The sequence below is a fragment of the Gobio gobio genome, assembly GCF_949357685.1.
Source record: "Gobio gobio genome assembly, chromosome: 2".
Lineage (NCBI taxonomy): Eukaryota > Metazoa > Chordata > Actinopteri > Cypriniformes > Gobionidae > Gobio > Gobio gobio.
In genome coordinates this window covers 45,605,667-45,623,295 of record NC_137098.1, presented here as the reverse complement: position 1 = coordinate 45,623,295, position 17,629 = coordinate 45,605,667, and the positions used below count along the sequence as shown (strand labels likewise).

General features: G+C 38.2%; 1 protein-coding gene across 2 annotated transcripts in view; it reads left to right on the top strand.

The window, feature by feature from the left end:
- The first annotated feature begins 742 nt into the window (after positions 1-742).
- The window catches only part of glceb (glucuronic acid epimerase b), a 53,719-nt gene continuing 36,832 nt past the window's right edge, over positions 743-17,629 (top strand). For both annotated transcript variants that reach the window (XM_079837779.1, XM_079837780.1), the window contains exon 1: positions 743-877. The gene's annotated coding sequence lies outside the window, so the exon portion shown is untranslated. The remainder of the gene's footprint in view (positions 878-17,629) is intronic.

Genomic DNA, 17,629 nt, shown 5'->3' with positions numbered 1-17,629 from the left:
AACTGGAATAAAGCTTGATGTATTTGTGAAGCATTCTGTAAAAGAGATTAGGCTACATTTACAATTTTACATGGTGTATATATCCAGCTAAAAAGTGTGTTAGAGAGGTTTAATTTAGATATTGATTATTCATGCGACTTTTGTTTCATAGAAAAATAATCTATTATCCATCAGTTTTGTAGTTGTATTTACACAAAGATTTTTGGGTGGATGTGGACATTTTCATTAGAAGGAAAAAATGCTATATTTTGGCTAAATTAAATAATTTTGATATATGTATGCATTATTCCAATGAAAGTAGCCTAATAATAATAATAATATTATTTTTATTATTTTGGGAAATGATTCATGAATATAGGCTACGTATATATTTTTTTATTAATGGATCAAGGGTTTATACACTCTGGCATGTTTTGTTTTTGTTTGGTTTGTGTATTAATATGTACATTTTTGTATTCTGTACTGTATACGAAGTTCATCTGGCTAAAAAAAATCTCACACTTCAGAATCTCCTCAATCTTGTAAACAAATACATTGATTGAGCTCTATGAATTACTCTCGACTCGATGTCGAGGATGTCAATCACAGTGAACTGACCAATAATGCCAAAGATGTCTTGCCCTCCGCTTTCTTGTTGGAGGAAGTTTCTTGAGTATGATTGGTCAGTTCAGCGCCGTCAGTCGTGTTGTGATATCGCGATATTTCAGGCATATGTTCTCTCGCTGCAGCGCTGTAGCGGGCTGAGTGTGGGTGCTTGACTGGCAGTGGAGCCACCGTCGCTCTCTCAAGCGAACTGCAACCAGAGCTATTGAGGCTGTTTACATTGCCTTTTAACTTTTGAAGGGCCAGAGGAACAGTGTGCTTGAATGTTTCAAAGGTGAGTGAATACTGCTTCTCTGCTTCTTTGCGAATAGGAGTGCTTTTGCTCATTTATTTGCAGTGCTAACGTGTCGACAGTGCAGTGCCTTTCAGTTGAGCACTGCTAGCACAGCTAGTCTCAGTCTTTCTAGTTCGTTTAACTCTTAGTGGCTGAAAATCAATAAAAGATCAACTCTAGTTCCCATAGCAACATCACCGTACTCGTCCCTTTGACAGCTTGTCCTTGCCACTGTCGGGGAATATAAAGAAGTTCCTGTACCATTGCTAATCAGTGCTAGTGTGGAATAAACAGAGTTAAAGCTCACATTTGTGTGATGACAGCCCTGTAACATTAACAGAACCACAGAAACGAGCTCTTCTATCTCTACACGGTCTGTCAGCGTTTGTTTTGCGTGGACGTGGCTTGTGCTCTACTATCAGTGATCGGACAGCAGGACTCTCTCACTGATAATGATCTTGGCAGGATTGCCTCATTTTGGCATATATGGCTTTGTTTACAAGATAGTATAGATGCATTGATGGGCACGTGTTGTTTGACTGAGATGACAGTAGTTATTTGTGCTTTTATCAGCTGAAGTGGTCCTTGGTGTAGTGCAGAGATATTAAATGTTTAATGAGCACACCTGAAAATTAAATAATAATAATAATTATTATTATTATTAGATTACTATTGTATTCTAAAGGTATACACAGTAATGTTTTAATAATTAAAAAACGTTTACACAAAAAATATAATTAGAATCTAGATCAGTCTTTTACAAAAACTATTTTATTCTACATGTCAACATGCATTCGCCAGCTACATGACCAGGTGCATTATACAGTCGACAAGATAAAATAATAACAACATCATTATAATAATAATAATAGCAACAACAGTAATATTATTACACGGCTCTCTGGAATTCTTGGTTCAGATTGGTCAATTGCTGTCAGATATTTTCCAGTATCCGCTGTTGTTCACGGTTTATTAAACCAGGGGTTTTCAAACATGTATGATGCCAAGGACCCCCAAATATGATGAAACTTTTATGAGGGACCCCCTTCTTAAAATCCATCTATATATTTTTCTATGTATGGAAAAAAACTTTTAAACTGTTAGATAAATAGCAAGTGTGACATTATATATACAGCATTGTTTTCAAACTTGAATTGGTTATACTTAATGTTGGATGTATAAACCTTAAATTATTTGTATAAGCAACTTTCACAAATGTATGTAAGCAGCTTGCGTACTGCGTAAAGAATACTGCCTTACAACCCCAGTGAGCAAGATAAAGGGGACTGTAGTGAGAGAAACTCACTAGAAAGATACAAAGAAAACATATACAATTCTGGAAAGTATGTGTACGGCAAGAAAGGAGATAGACATTTAGAAATGTTCGGTAGACTTTATCCATTTTTGCTTTTTATTCTCTGAAATTTTATATATATATATATATATATAAATATATATTGCTATAGTTTTTATTACTATTTTAAACTAGCCTTTTTTATATTTTTCATGTTCATTTTATTTTTTATGTAAGTATTAGTATTTTTTGTTATGTCCTCATTTCAATTATTTTTTCCATTTATATATTTATAATATTTATTTATATTTTACTTGAATGCATTTCCACAAAAAATAGCATCGTAAATATAGCAACTTTAAAAAAAAACCTATATATATAATATTATATATATATATATATATATATACTTTGTGTTATATTACTCTGGCATTAAATTACAAAAACAGTCAACACTGCTGCAGTGAAGTTTGTAAAACAGCAGCTGAAGGAATGACTGTAAATTTGGCATCTTCCTCTATTCTCATGGGCATAATCCATCTCTATATTCTTTCCTTCTGAGCAAATGCAGTAGTAAACTTTTCTTTTTATTGCTTTTGGAGGAAATTGGAATAGTAATATTTGCTATAGTCTCCATTGTAAATCTATAGAAGTTCAGACTTCTGTAGTTCTATACTTTAGTGTTTCAACCTGAAAATGGTCCATAAAGTGCAAAAGCATTCAGGTGAAATGAGTCAAGAATGTTATGAATGTGTATCGTTTCAGATTGACACTAAAATAGCAGCTATCACCCAATTTTGTATTCATGCTGGTCTAACACTATCATTTGTGCAGTGCAGACACCTAGACCAGTAACAAATTGGCTGCGGTATGGGCTTTACATTAGCTAAGTGCTATCTGAAATGGCTACATGAGTCGGTTATAGTTTCAGGGTTCAGGTGTTCAAACTGGACAGAGCAGAGTCATCATTTTTGAGCTGTGTGAAATTGGCAAACTGTCCATCTGATAGCCTCACTTGTAGAAAAAGATTCCACTAAGGGAAGATTTGTGGAACTATTTTTTTTTAGTTCTAGGTTGTGCCATCTCTGCTCTCTCCAGAAAGAAACAAATAGCTATTCTGTGCTGCTCTTCTTCAAGTAGAGAGTCTGAAGTCACCACTCGGGTGTCAATGAGGCAGTAAAAAGTAGGTGAAGTCATCATTTCACAAGTATGTAATGTAAACGTTGGAGTGGTTAATTGGTGATGTGTTTTTCAAAGAACTTTAAAAATGTTTCTCTAGAATAAAAGAAAGCTCCAGGTTTGCTGTGCTTGCTTGCAGGATATTATAAGCAACTCAGAATCAGAGTTGATGCGAAGATGGAGTCGCTCTGAGAAAACTCATCACATTTACATTTAATGAAATCAAAGCTTTTATTATTTGATAATCGCACTAAGCCATATCGCGATTTAGTTTTTATTTCGATTAACTGTGCAACACTAAACAGCAGGGAGGGAGAGTGTCTCTGAGTCCTGACTTTGTGCCTTTTGTACTCAAAGTACATCTGCAAATTTTTGTTTACTTTGAGTTAAATGCTTCATTTGATCGAGCACCTGCAAAAAGTTTGTTGGATGTGCGCATAATTCCTCTTTGAATGTGCCTTTTATACCCATGTACTATCTGCCTAGACCTGTAGCTGAGGCGAACAATTCTCAATGGCTCTGTCACGTCCCACTGTCTCTGATCAGCTTTATTACATGCAGCACATTTGCACTTTAAAGAAATGAATTAAAACAATCTAAATCCATTGTCTCACAAAAGCATAACAAGTCGGTCTCCTCTGATAACAAAACACCACCTTCAATTTTCGTGATCTCTTGCCTTACTTGTCTTTTTATCAACCTTTTATCACAACTTAACGGGATTACTTCAAACCCCATAGCTCGGTTTGATTAAGAGGCATATGATATTTTGTCACTCTAATTATAGTGGAAGGTGCATGGGGGAATTCTACTTGATTTTGGCCAAGGGGGAAATTTGGAGCACAAAAGAGTGTGGTACGAAAAGAGGACAAGTAAATTGGCAAGAGCTCGAACTCATTATGAGTCCTCATTTTTCGAAATGCCGCTGAGAGTTTGTTGGTGTTCAGCTTCTGTGGCTGCATTGTTATGTGGGTGGAGGTAGAAGACCTTCAGCTGTTCATAACAATAAAGCCCTGTCACAGTCATCATGTGGGGAAGTGTCTACATAAAGTCACTGCAGTGAATGCTTTCAAGCTTCTATTCACTACTATTAGTAGTATTCTGGTTTCAACATGAAAGGCACTATTCACCTGCTATAAAACAAGTAGTATGTTGATTTGTGTGCCATACTTGAGCTGACAGAGTCCGTTGTAATGGATGGTTCTCTGTGATACTGTTGTAAGCACATGGCCAGGGCCTCCTGTGGGGACTAATAACAGTCAAATGTGGGAAGTCGGTCCCACTTGGCCCTTGGCTGGACACTTCCTGAGCCCTTGGACACAGGGGCCACTCGTAATTTGGAACACTCGGATGCTCTTGATGACTGGAGAGCTGGCCAAGGAGTAGTGCTGGCGCAGGCCCTCAGCCAGCATCGCTAATCCACCGCTGCTGCTCTCTCCCCCCACACAGGAAGGTTTAAAGGAAACTCTAGCGAAAACTTGCTCTACCGAACTGGGACAGAAAACACCGTGTATATAAAGGGCGCTAATGGATTTCGGGCATCCGAGATCAATAACACCAGGAGACAGAAAAGGTTTATGGCTTTCTTGTGTAACCAATATGCTAACCGTGTTGCTGGCTTTAAAATTGACTTTTTCTCAATTGAGGAATAGAAGGTTGTACTTCAGCAGTGTGTATGTTCTTCTGTTTGTTTCCTATGAAAGATACCCATTTTTTTTGTGTGTGTGTATTTTGAAGTGGGGGCTGCTCCTTTTAAAAGATGAATTCACTTACTTAATCGGTTTATCATTTGCTGTATGTACAGATGTGTTAAGACCTTAAAAGTTACATTTCTGTCAGACTAAAGTAATTTGTCTTTTTGAGATTCAAATGATATAAGGCTGGGACACACTACAGGACTTTTGCCCAGATTTTTTCTCCAGTGTGGACAAGTTGACACTAGTTGCTGCAAGTTAGAGCCAGTCTGCAGATTTTGGGCAGTCCGATATTGACAGATTTGACAGAAAATAGCATAGTGTATGATGGGCACAGACTCTGTTTCCATCCAGTCGGATGATCAGGGGCGATTCTAGAATTTTCATTTTAGGGGGGCTCAGCCCCCAGTGAGGGTATGAAAAAAAAATTGGTAAGACTTTAGTTTAGGGTCCAATTCTCACTATTAACTAGTAGCTTACTAGTATACTATGCATATTAGGATATTGTCTGTTTATTATTTTGTTTTGGGGGCATGGCCCCTCGAGAAAATTTTGATTTCTATGATCTACGTATGTGCATTTTAAGATGTTCTGAACGCCAAAAAATTTGATAACAATAGCTTGAAAGCCATGTCAGTGGGCAGGTATGATGAAGTTTTTCCATTTTTGTCAGTGAAGAAAGTAAACATATTCATTACATATTCAAACACATCATGTTCAAAGGCTAACAGGAAAGCTAGGTGACTAAATTTATTAAAATTAATTCACAATATGCACACATTCATTACTTATCTTATGCCCAATACAAGCTGAAAAAAGCTTAACTTTTTTTATTTACTGAGAGCTACAAATTGAATTATTAATTTACAATATGCACACATTCATTACTATTAATCTTATGCCTAATCTGAAGAAAATGGCTTTGTTAATATTTCTTTTTTGTTAATTATATTATAAATGACATTAGATAGACCTATTTCAAATCAAAATGGTGAAATTAAACAGAAGTTTATTAATTTGGCTGAATATTTTTGTCATTTGTTTAAATTTCTCACTTAAAGAAGCAGCTGTCAATTATGAAACATAAAGCCTGCCTACTCTGGTTTTCTCAAATATTTTGACATTGACGAGCGGTGACCGACCAATGAGGCTCAGATCAATGCACACACCTCTGCTTCTGACGTGCGCTCTATTCGCCGCCACAGCGGATTGAAGGACACACTGATTAACGCAGATTAAAAAAAGGAACTAAGCCGAAGCCTCCCGCCAGTTTCATATGTTTGAAAGGTTAATCACATATTTTTAAGGGGGGCTGGACAGAATTGGCTGAAGCCCCCCCAAAAAGGGCCTAGTGACGCCCATGCGGATGATATCAAACATGTTAAATATTTCAATACAGTTTTAGAACACATTGTTTTCATTTGCACACATCTTCTCCTAGCAATAAGGCATAGGTTTCTAGAATATCTTGAAAAATCTGGTAGTGTGTGATCCTCAGTCGTTCAGTATATGATGCTCTCTTGAACAATTTACAAAGTCCGCAAGTGTGTGTTTAAAATCTATTTATGTTTGTAGTCTATTGCAGCCTACAGTCGGACTGAACTCCTATCTGTTAGGCTATTTTTTTGTTTTTGCAATTTGAAATATCAGACCTCAATAACGGGACTGTAGTTTGGCTTCATCAGGCATGTATACGCATTAATCGGGCTACAGTCTGCCTTGCCATTGTGAGCTTTCTCTGATAGACATTTTGTGTAATGTATTCATAACAGAACAACGCTGTTGCTTAATTGAACATGCTCACTGTTACTGGGGGAACTGGATTTCCCCAGTACTGGATAAATTTCTTTATTTCTGGTCAGCAAGAAAAATAATCTTAGTTTTGCCTAGCCCTCACTTTCATATCCCCTTTTCAAATATTCATTGACAAGCCTTGATCTTAGTATTTCTGCTTGTGTTTGGTGCATCTTGGGCTGTCTTGCAGCCTTTTTTCTCTACAGCCACTCAGCCAGTGTGCATAGTTAGCAGTCACTGTTGGATAATTTCTGTCTGTTTGGTAAATGACATTCATCTCATACCGTAAGGTCTGCTTTTAAAAGTCTTTTAAGCTTGGTATGTCAGAGGCCTTTAATGAAGCCGTTTTAGTGCTGTGCTGCCTTGATTTTGTTTTTTTTTGCTGCCTGGTTTGCTTCTCTTTTGAAATGCTGTCTTCTGTAGACCACAAATTGGTTGTTAGATTCCTGACTAAATTGCCGCTCAAGTGTTGAAAAAGTCATTTTTTCTTAGTGTTTATTTTAAAATAACGTGTTCTGCAAGATTTTCTTTTGGTATTCTGCTTTGTAACCTAAAAAAATAATAACAAAAAGTTTGTGTGCTATGGGCTTGAACTCGCAGAGGGATTGTAGACATCTCATCTATTGTGCTACAGTACATAAGTAAGTGTCATTCTTGGTCCAGTGGGGGTTTGTTTATTCTGGCTGTGTCACCCGGGGCACCTCCAGCCCAGTTCGTTTCACAAACGCACCCATTCATATTTCAGTAATGCCTGGCTGTCCTAACCTCAATAGTAGTCCAAATCTCAGCCATGCAACAAAGAATTTGGGCCCTGTCTACTCGGCATCAAGAAAAACAATACAGCTGGTGTTGTTCTTTCTCTTATCTATTGTTTTAGCTGCTGAACGAACAAAGCAAAAGACGGTGGTGTCTGGGGGTCCAGTCTAGCAATTATTATTTGGCAAAGCAGCCACAAGCCAGACTTTATAAGTGTGTGCCAGCTTTGTGACGTTGTCAGAGTTATGGAAGTGATCAGACTGCACACACTGGGTTTTGATTGAGGAGTTCTCGTTGGCCTGCTATGTTTCCTGCTGTCCAATAAGCTGTCCAGCTATTGACATGACTGTTGGACATGTCACACCCCACCTGCTCTGCTCCGCCACCCAGCTGAGATCAGATGCAAGGGCCTGGACCCTTCCCAAGTTCCTGATTTTTCCCTCTCTTTAGCCCTAGTGAGTTTTCAGTAGCGTATGCCTGATCGAGCTAGTCGTGGCATCACTGACAGTCGATCTATGAGTTACTGTCACACTCCTGCACAGCTGTTTTTTTTTGACAATTTTATGTTTTGAAACCAAAATATATCACTTAAAAGAGTCCTGAAGATTTGAGGAGTTTTTTTCAATAGAAAACATTGTACTTTTTCCTTTAGTTTTCCAATTTTCGGCCAAGATATGTTGCCCTCGGACCTCCTACAAGGATCTACTTTCACGCCATGTCGCCTCTCAATAGTTTTCAGGTGTGAAGAGAATAAGAATGTGAATATCTGTGAAAGACAAGGTGCAACGGTAGAGCTTTGCCTTGATCTTCGGCAAATATTGTGCTGGTGATTATCTTGAAGCTTCTTAAAATCCATCAAAGGCTTGTCACTTGAGAGCTTCGCTGTCTCATGACAAGCATGAACTCTTTGATTTCGGCTAATACAAAGAAAGTTTCACAAATCTGTAATGCAATTTTGATGTGCTAGATTTGATGTTGGCCTGTTTTGACTGAAAAGGCTGCGTTTTTGAAAAGGACAGTTGTTCCCAGACACTGTTGGGCATTGTCAATTCAATTTTGTTATGGCACCTTTCACAATACATGTTTCCTGAAAGCAGCTTTGGAAAGATCAATTCTTTAAACCCCCAGTGACCGTAGCAAGGAACTCCCTTCCTTCTTATTATCTATCCTCTGGTTGATACTTATGTGTCCTTTATAGTTCTAGCCATATAATTAACAGACTACGGCAATTAAGAGTACTGGACGAGAGCTTTGAAGTTTTATAGTGTTATTGTAGGGAATAGGGATGCAGAAAGTAGATGGAGTAGCTCCACACACTGTTTAGATCAACTCACAAACATATTCTTGAACCAGTTTATTTAGAGAGTCATTTAAAGCTGTACTATGTAACTTTTCCATCCACTCGAGGTCGCCTATTCAAAACAAACAAAGGCGTAGTTTGATGACGCCACGTTTGAGCGCAGAATCTTGGGACTTGGATCATGTTCATGGATGCGATTATTAACGTTACTGTAGTATGAAGCAGAGCAGGGCCGAGTGTTGTGGGAGCTGAGCAAGGCCGCTGGAGCGATTTGTTAATAAGAAGAGCGGAACACACGCCTCGCAAGCAGTGGGACTTTTATTTTGGTAACGTCGCCGGTGGGACTTATTATGCCGCAGTCGTCGGTGCTACTTCCACTTTTCCGGTCATGAGTATGAGGTAACGCAGCTCTTTTTTATTTTTCATATTAGATGTATCTGAGTGTGTTGAAAATTAAAGGTCCCGTTTTTCCTGATTTTTTTGAAGCTTTGATTGTGTTTACAGTGTGCAATTTAACATGTGTTCATGTTTCGTGTGTAAAAAAACAGTATTTTTCACACAATTTACTTATCTGTATACCGCTGTTTTCACTGTCCTAAAAACGGCTAGAAGATTTCCTTTTTCTATGAAGTCCCTCCTTTAGAAATACGTAACGAGTTCTGATTGTGCCAGCGGTTCCCGTGTTGTGATTCGACAGCAGCTTAGCGCACGTTGCCCGGAAAGGTCACGCCTCTTACCATAACGGGGAGATGCATACGCTTAAAGTACAGCATCCCTGAAGGCCAAACAAAGGTGATTTGCCTCTGGGATGAAAATAACAGCGTCTGGACGACATGGCGACAAACACTCTACAAACGCAACCGAACGCAAACATGAACGCAACACTTCCTCTTCTCCACGTGGGAGAGCAACAAGACCACGCCCCCTTTTTTGAGTATTCTTGTGGGCGGAGGTTAGTCAACAAACTGTTCTACTGACGTCATTAAAGCAGGATGTACAGGGATGTAGTCCAAACCGGCCGTTCGCTGTAGGCTCTGAAAGGGAACTTCTGTTAAATAAAATATCTCGCTTGGCATTGAACTTTGAGCTTTATAATTTTACAGGTATTATTTATGCTCTAACGGCAACATTACACACTAACTAAAGTTTGAAAAATGGGATCACGAAGAACAGGACCTTTAAGTTATGATGTTACTCCGTGCGTTCGCTTGGCAGCTGCTATGACACTTGTTTTGCACTAGGGCTGTCATTTTTGAGAAAAATCTAATTCGAACGGATATCAAATATCAAGCAATGTATTCGAATATATTCAAATATCTACGAGCGAACCAACGTATACTATGTACAAAAATCAGATGAGCCCAGAATATGAACGCAACGCGTTTAATTCCACGTTAAGCGTTTTTCTCCCATAGAAAACCATTAGGCTATAAGAAAACGCTTAACGTGGCTTAATGTACTAAGACAGTGTTATTAAGAGACCAAACTCAGGAAACATAACAAAAATACTGTTCGATAGAACTGCGTGTGCTTGGTTTGTTACCACAGTTATTTGCGTGCTTCCTCAGCGATGAAGTTCCACATTTGTGGCTATCTTTTCTTCAACTCCTCAGGATCCATCTCGACGAGTGCAGGCAGATCGCACGCGCGGTTGTGATTCTCCTGGGAGGACGCGTGCTGTGCGGGCACAAATAAACTAATATGGATTTGAAATTATTTTATCATCTTGAAATACAGGTAATGCATATGTATTGTAGATGATTTTGTACATCTACAATATACAGGCATATATTTTTTATATATATTCGTTTGCACGTGACTGTTTAAAACCCATGTTTAGACCCGTGTTCTCCCTTGTCCGACCCGGCCCGCACCCGTATCCGACAAAGTTAGGATGTTTTTCACCCGTTTCAGCAATATTCGTGGGTACCCGCACCCGTGCAGGACTCTGCATGGCACTTTAAAAACCGGATATTTATAGTTTGATTACGGATATTTCACGTCATGTTCGAATGCATATTCGAATATCGAATGAAATGTGACAGCCCTATTTTGCACACTGCAGTGAGAGTAAACCGAGGGGAACGCAGATATGACTCATTGACAGGTGACTTCATCACGCGGTTCCTTGGTTAAAATAGCAATTTTCTCACGATTTACAAATAGTTGGAAACATTTGGGATATTGTAAGTGCTCAACTGAACAAAATGTATAACACTGGCCTAGTGGTTTTTGGATATTTTACTGAAAATGTTTACATAGTGCACCTTTAAAAGGTTTTGTTTATTTTATTTAAAAAAATGTAAACCCTTTTCACTGTACATATTATTATTCAACCAAATTGATAAAAAAACACACAAAAAAACTGATAGCATTGTCCTGACATTATCCAAGATATTAGAGCATTGAATAGACATAAGATCACATTTCGCAGAATAAAGATATTGATCTCAAATAGCTATTTATTATTTCCTGAGTCTCTCAGTGTCTGCAATAAGACGGTCTTATGATAATGCTTTCATATGAATTCAGGTGTCCTTGTTTCTAAACTTCTATTTATAAAGTTTGGCAGTTAAACACACCTTTTCCACAGGGGGAAGTAATGCTTTTTTTTTACTGTGCTTTACTGGGCTGTCTGAAAAATCCCTTCAAAGTGTACAGCTCAATCGTGTGCACTTATTTGCCCATCTCTCTGTATGCATAATGGCTCTTTTTTTAAGCGTTCTTTGTGCTGCTTTGGCTCCTTTGGCTGATGGAGTGCTTTGAGGTCAAGAGAACCACTATTTATCAGGCATTCTTCAGTGAAACCTATAGGAGAGTTCTTGAAAAGCACATTTAGCCAGCATTTGAAGCTATCCTTAAATGGATCCCTCTCATAATGAGCCTGCCTAAAAGAAAGTCCTGTTTCATGAGGTCCATGTGTTGGCCTGCTTGCAAGCCTTCAGTCTGTTGCAGAGAACTGTGGGCTGTGGGGAACAGTCATTTGAAGGGGTCTAAAGCCCTGGACACACCACGCTGATGGTCGGCCATCGGGCAATGTCAGGCCATTTTGAGTATCGGTCAGCTTAGTTTTTTTCGACGTGTCCTGCACTATTGGCACTAGTTGGATGAATCGGCGGTAGAACTCAATGGTGAGAGAGATCACTCTGATTGGCTGTTCAGCTTTGTGAATCAGCGCACGAGAAAACCCCCCAGAACTGACGAAAGCAAATAAAGAACGGAGTAAAGAGTGAACACAATACAAACACTTATCATCTCATTTGAACAGTGATTTTAATAATAGCATGCACTGTAAAAAAAATTCAGGTCTCAATTGAAAATTTTCTAATTTATAAATCTAAATTTTTCAGTTGGCCAAATTGAATTTCTGTGAATTTATGCAATTTAATTCACAGAAATTCAATTTGGCCAACGGAAAAATTAAGATGTGATCAGTCACTAGAAAATATTCAATTGGATTTTTTTTTTCAGTGTACAATTGAATGTTGACAATTCAGCAATGATAATGACAGTTAAGACAAGAAAATGATCCGGCCACATGATGCTTCGCCTGATTTACTACTCTCATGTGATGCGCCCAGTGGAGTGAGAAAAAAAGCAAAGACACGAGTTGGGTAAGACAATTAAAAGATGTGAGACACAAGTGCAACAGCCAAACATGTCCGCCAAACATAAAAGCAATAGGAAAAATAGTGCAATGGAATGCAAAAACCTGTAAAGAACTACTACTGTATGTTTGATATTTCATGTTTGCGTGATGGTGACAGGCTGAAAGGTGCTGTCATTTGCTGTTAACAATTGCCTATTACTCGTGTTATTTATTGCTATTGCTTTTTGGCTAAGAAATACTTCGTTTTTTTATTTATTTTTTTTATTTCTGAGTATATAGGATAGGTTTAACAATATTTGCCTTCATATTTCATGCATATTTTCTGCAAAGATATTTAACAAATAAGTAATTGGTTTTACATTTACACCATGTTGATCACTTCAGGTGTGTGCACTTGGAATATAACTTTTTGTAACCAGATGGTTAATAAAGAGAATGTTACACGAATCATATTGTAGTTATGTTTCTAAGTTCTAACCCTAAACATGAAATCGAAATTGTGAATCGGTCAATCGTTCTGAAATAAATCGATAATCGATAAAAAAATCGATTTTTGCTATATCCCCCAGCCCTACTTAAATTCTTAAAACAAAATTGAAAGTGATCCTAACTGAGGCCATTTCAAGCAGTGGTCTAGCTTGCTGTAAGTCTGTGGTGCGGTTTGCTTCTAACATGCTTTCTGAATGCAAAACCAAGGAGAAAAGCCACTTATTTTAATCTAATAAGTTTGAATTTGCCTCTATATTCAAAGTGTGTTCTATTTTAATGATTTCATTTTATCTTCTAGGCTTTGAAAAACAAAACAATATGTAATAAAGACATTGTATTGATGGCAAACAACAATAAAAGGTAGGCACCTGTGCTGGTGATCATTATTTAGGTTGCTAAACGATTTACATTAATCCAGATAATTGATTTTTTTCCCTTCTTTTAAAATATTTTTTTATTTGACAATCCTTATAACTAAAAGTAATCATTATAATAATCCACACAAAAAAATTAGAAGAAAATTAACTGAGGCCCTGTCACAGCAAATTAATCAAAACGAGATGGGAGGCTAGACGTGGAACAGTGTGACTGTAATAAAAACAAAGTTTTTTTTCATTCCGTTCACGTTTTAGTTCATTTAAAGGAACTGAGTTTGAGGCAAAACATCCTATATGACCTCTTCCTAAAAAACGAACAACTCTCAAACAAGTTGGGAAAGTTACCAGCTGCGATTTAATGAACGGAAACGGTATTGTCTCTATTTGATGATTGCTTTCAAAATAAGCCTGTTGTCTTTTTCTTTAGCAAGAAACGGAGTTGTTGAGAAAACTGAGAGTATTCACCAGGAAGTGTTTTCTAAGCAGACAGCCTTGAAATAAACCCTGCTGTGCATCCTGTCTTCAGATATTTTGCAGAGAAACACTCATATACAGTACAAGGGTATGGAAATCATAAACCTTGCAAATACGTTTTTGTGCTCTCTTTGAAGAGAAGCAACAGCTTAGATATCTGTTAATGTGGCGAGTGCCCTGAAAGCCCTCTGACTGAAACATGTCATTTCCACAGAAGGCAGGAAGTTAGATGCAGTTCCAGCAGTGCACATCAAAGAACGCTCTGAAATCTGGAAAAAGCTCTCTGTGGACGCAGGATGATATGACTCATTGGTGGATGTTTACTCGGCTCTGCTGTGTTTGTGCTCTCCTGTTAAGTGCCCTTAAAATCCAGCTGAGATTTTTCAGATTTATATTTCATCATGTTTTAATAATCAATAGACCGTTATTGTGGCACTTTCTTTCTAATTTGCAGACGCATGCAGAGCGAGTTTTGCCTTTCTTTTTAATCATCCCTGGTACAGAGAGGCTGAAGCACATGTTCACCTCAAAATGACCCACGTTATTTCAGTCATGCACTAAAATTCTTCACTTTGCTCCACGTAGTGCTGTACTGCAGGTGCTCACACGCTCTCAGAAATCCATTGCACCTAGTTAGTTGTCTCTCTCCCCACAGGCCTATGTGGAATATTTCAGCATGTTTGGAGGATGGGGGGTGGGGAGCCCAGCATGGGCTCTCTCACTGGGGAGCAGAGTTGTTCACATGCTCAGTAAGAGGATTTTTCTCCCTGTTGACTCCCGTGATGGCAGGTAGGGAGCTCAGGAAGGGGGGGAGGGTGGCTGATTAGTGTTTTTTGTCAGAGGGTTTATAAGACGATCATGGTTGAGAAGAGTCGAGCGGCTTCCACAGTCGGATCACCTTTTATTGCCGTTTCAACTTTTCAAACAATGCTTCAAGAGTTTGTGCAGAAAAAAAAGAGTTTGTGTAGTAGTGAACTCGGGACCCAAATCTGCGCAGTAGTGAGCGTGAAGTGTAGCCGTAACTTGAACTTACATCAGTGTGATTACATGGTGAGGGTGGGATTTATGACCTATACTGTGACCAACCACCTGGGGCGATCAAAACGGTTTGGCTTCACTTTTCAGGCACGGGCACACTTGGATGCAACCCATAGCAAGGCGTCATGGCAACGACGTCTCAGATAGCCTAACAGCAGAAAAAAAATAATAATAATTATAATGACTTTCAAGTGATTCCTTACAAAAGTGTGCATCAAATACGCTAAATACTGAAGCTTGAATGTGTGTGACGTGCTAGAACAGACCTCATTGGTTCTCGCGTGTCATGCATGCACATTTGAGCTTCTTTTCCTTTAAATGGTGGTCGCCGCTTGGCAAACCGGCTTGAAGGTGCTTACCGCCACATACTGCTTGACAGCTGATTGCTGATGGAAGGATCGGGCTTAGGATAGCAGCTGATACCGCTTTAGGGATGAAACGGTATGGAAATTTCACATCACGAATATAGTGACCCAAATAATAACGGTTATCAATATTATCACGGTTTTGTTCAAATGAAATGAAAGTGTTCAAAAAGAACAGATGCACGCACTTAATTTTTTAAAATATTTTTATGTAGTTTTATATTTGAAAATCAACAAACAACAAATAAGTAAAGCAGCTCTTTGCACTTTTTAAAGCTAGATTCTATTCTATGGGATTTACTTCCTTATAATGGCCATCGTCAATAGCAACGCATAAATAATAATTTGGTGTAAATATAATCTCTAAAATTATCTCTGTAAATATATTCTCAAGCAATATTCTCATCAGTGTTCAGCTATGATGCATTTAAATCTAGCATATTATGTTTAAGAGCCCAAACAGTATCCTAGTGAAATAATGCAAATCCATATTTTCATGATTTGACTGTTTATTTTATTAAATATCAAAAGGTGTGCATCATACCTGACACCTAGATGAACACTCTACAGTCAGTTTTATGACTGTCATTCTCTTCAAATGCTATTGAAGTTTGAAACGTGTATAACGTTACCAATGTTGTATGTAACTTTAGAGACGGTCCCTAAATTCGCCAACTTTATGCCAGTCATATCAGATGCGCTGTGGTTCTGCTCTGTATGTTTGAAACTATTTTCGTGGCTGAAATAGAACAGAAACAGTCAACCACGGTATGATGAGTGAATCTCCTGCGTACATCGCACATTTGAGTGCAAATTTCAGCGAGAGCGGTGCGCACTCTGAACAAAACTCCGGCTAATCTGAACGCCTCTGATTTTGAGACATTGCATTCATAAACTCAATAGAAACACGTGTGATTGGTTATAGATGGCTTTTGAGAAGACTATAATAAGTTCAACCGCCAAAGTGGCTAGTGTGCAGCCAAAATAACGTTACACCCGCAAATGGCGGTTGTTAATGTCAAGCCCTGATTATTATCCCTTAAATGTTACCTTAGTCTTGTCTGAATTTGTTCGTTCGCTTTACGTTATTATTTGCCAGACGTAGTTTTGGTGAGGTCCAATCCACTTGCCTTGGGTTCGCAGATTTGAAGTGTTCCACCTATTACAGCACTTTCTTCTGGCATGTTCTGCAGACAGGGTGACCATCTTCGATTAAGTTTCCCTCAGGACTTTTGTAAAGCCAAAATATGACCACACCTCAGATTTGGTCCTTTTAGAAGGCAGAACAATCCCCCGTGCTGTCACTGCCTTCCGCCATTTCTTCTCTTTCAAAAAAACAGTGTTGCGCCTGCACCAGACGCTGACTGATTTACCGCAAGTTTTCAAAATCGTGATAATCACACGCGGTTTTAATGATAATTAAATTTTAAACGATATTACTAACGGTCACTAAATTTTATCGTGAAACCGGTAATCGTTTCATCCCTATACCGTTTAGTTAAATAATCCTTGTGATCAGCTCAGGACGTCCCTAATAATACAGATAATATATTTCACATTTTTCTATGATATTTTATGTTTTTTTGTTGTTGTTGTTTTTGTTGTTTTAACCCTTTTTAAGGCCATTTAAAAAAAGTTGGCATGGCAAGTAAAAACCTGAATATACATTTCAGGCAAAGTTTGAGATGGAAGTATAATGCAGTTTTAGCCTCCATGCGTTGATGTTTTTGCGTTTGTGCTTGTGGTTTCTGTCACAGTCACTCATGTTTGGCCTGTGAGAATTTGCCATATGCTACTGTCTGAGCGCATACCAAAGGCTTTATATAGACTCGCTCTCTGATGTGTCAGCACTGTTTAATTCCGTTTTGTTTGCTATAGTTTGTCGTCTCTAATTAATGTCTCCGAGTGGTTCTGACTAGTCATAATGTTTGTTTGAGTAAGCTGGAAAAGGCTCTGAAATGTTTGTAGTGTTGCAAGTCCCTGCATTGGGATTAAAGTTAATCCTAAATGTCACCCTCTGTCACGCGCTTCATTTTTTCCATCAGAAAGAACTTTCTTTGTTCAGTAGTTTTTCTTTTTGTCGCTGTTAGATAAGCTTGGCTAATCAAGCCGTGGCAGTCCTCTGAGCTTCTGTCTCTGAACCCTGATTCTGCCAGTTAATTTTCCTCTGTTTCTGATGGCTTTATGAAGAGAATTAGGGATGTTTTAGTGACGCATTCATCTCATCTCTGGGAATAATTTAAGATGATTTAAATGTCAGTAGAAGGAAGGAGGAAATTAATAAAAACAGTGAACCTATTATTAAAATATTATACTGCATTTTTGTCTCTGAATGTGTAAATTCTTGTATACTTAACCTCATGTTAATGTGCAGTTAACCGC